The sequence below is a fragment of the Schistocerca piceifrons genome, chromosome 2 (genome assembly GCF_021461385.2).
Source record: "Schistocerca piceifrons isolate TAMUIC-IGC-003096 chromosome 2, iqSchPice1.1, whole genome shotgun sequence".
Taxonomy (NCBI): domain Eukaryota; kingdom Metazoa; phylum Arthropoda; class Insecta; order Orthoptera; family Acrididae; genus Schistocerca; species Schistocerca piceifrons.
The window spans coordinates 73,320,024-73,322,059 of record NC_060139.1 but is presented as its reverse complement, the minus strand read 5'-3'; the positions used below and the strand labels follow the sequence as shown (position 1 = coordinate 73,322,059).

At 46.2% G+C, this 2,036-nt stretch overlaps 1 non-coding gene across 1 annotated transcript; it reads right to left on the bottom strand.

Annotated features, from left to right (window-relative positions):
* Positions 1-1,332: 1,332 nt before the first annotated feature.
* Trnai-uau lies at positions 1,333-1,406 on the bottom strand. The gene has a single exon. It is a non-coding gene; the product is annotated as a tRNA-Ile (tRNA).
* Between the last annotated feature and the right edge of the window lie 630 nt (positions 1,407-2,036).

Genomic DNA, 2,036 nt, shown 5'->3' with positions numbered 1-2,036 from the left:
AGGAGTCGGCGGGCGTCGACCTGGGACTCTGGTCAAGATTCAGGACGAGGTATATTTTTTAAATAAGGTAATGAAGCAGCATTGCGCTCATCTGATAATGTAATGCACCCACAAAAATGAAAGTCAATTCAATAAAAAATGAAATCTCAGTGACAATGAAAACGCAAATAGACCGAAATGTCGATCTTAGGCCCTGTTCTTACCTCAGTAAAATTGCATCTGCTCTTATTTTTCGCCATAGCTTGGAGGAAATGCATCGCAAAAATTCTTTGAACTTAAGTAAATTTTTTTAAAGGAAATGCATAGGAAATTTTCTTTCAATAAAATGTTTGTTTTGTTAAAATGCTTGGTTTGAAAACAAAATTATTATTGGGGCAATTCTTGAACAAATTAATTACACTTAAGGTGCATTACATTATCAGATGAGCGCAATGCTGCTTCATTACCTTATTTAAAAAATATACCTCGTCCTGAATCTTGACCAGAGGCCCATGTCGACGCCCGCAGACTCCTCACACACAACTGCGACTGTCTCTCGCGGGCTACTACATGCTCTCGCGACTCGCTACGTACAACTGAACTCTCTCGCAACTCGACCGCAACTGCACCTGCCGACTCCCTACATGCAACTGAACTCTCGCGCGGTCAAGCGCAGACTAGCAACGATAAATAACTCTCTGGTCAGAGATTCTGTCATGCCTCGCCATCGCTGCTACAGAACATACGTGTTTCAGTGGTTTGACGAGTACGGTAGTGAACTCATGTTCATATTTTCGACACCAGATTCGCCTGTTCTATTATGAAGCCAACAGGACACATCTCGGATGCTAATGGGCTCCACCTCCGCTCCAACAAACCACTGACACGTAATTTACGGGAATTGCGTGACTTGTACGCGAATATCTAGTGCCAGATACCTCCGGAAAGATACCAAGGATATGTCGAATCCATGCAATGCAGAATCGGTTGTAACATGTCATCGCAGCCCGCTCTCTGAAGGAGAACACCTACTCATCCTCGGTAGCTAAAACAAAATAAGAACTAACATCAGCGTCCCAACAGGAGAAGTGATGAATGACAGTCCCTACATAACAACATACCCGAACCACTGTGGCTGACTGGTATGGTAAGCGGCAGCGTTACAGGAGTGCGTGGTGGGTCCTATCAATGACCCACGTCACATTAGCAGCATAGTCAGCGTCCGCACTTTCTCGACCTGTAAACTTCCTGGCTGTACCTGCACTGGACCCACTCATGTGTTAGAATTATAAATTAATACCTTCAGCTCCTGACGGGCGTTGATATATATTAACGGGGACAGGTGAAAATGTGCGCCCCGACTGGGGCTCGAACCCGGGATCTCCTGCTTATATGGCAGACGCTCTATCCATCTGAGCCATCGAGCCGGCCGGAGTGGCCGAGCGGTTCTAGGCGCTACAGTCTGGAACCGCGTGACCGCTACGGTAGCAGGTTCGAATCCTGCCTCAGGCATGGATGTGTGTGATGTCTTTACGTTAGTTATGTTTAAGTAGTTCTAAGTTCTAGGGGACTGATGACCTCAGAAGTTAAGTCCCATAGTGCTCAGAGCCACTTGAACCATTTTTGAGCCATCGAGGGCACAGACGATAGTGCGACTGCAGGGACTATTTCGCGCACGCCTCCTGCGAGGCCCACATTCTCACCGTATATGTCCACATACTACATTCGTAGTGTCCCTATCCAGATAAGTATACACTCACGTGTTGTTCGTCACCCTGTGAATTCTATACCTCTACAAAACCATAAGGGTCATACGCAGAAATGGAGGTTTGCCACGATTAAAGAAAGTAACTAAGGCCTCGTAAAAATGACGTATATTCTTGAGGCGCGTTGACCTCTATAAAAGCCTATTACAATGTTTTTACAAACCCCACCACACCCCTCCTGTGCGACTCAGAACCCAGTACGATGGCGGCCATTTGGTTATGTCCCTTTGTGTGACGCTTACGCTGGTGGTGCAACTACCCATCGAGTGAAAGTTGTAATAAATCGTGTCG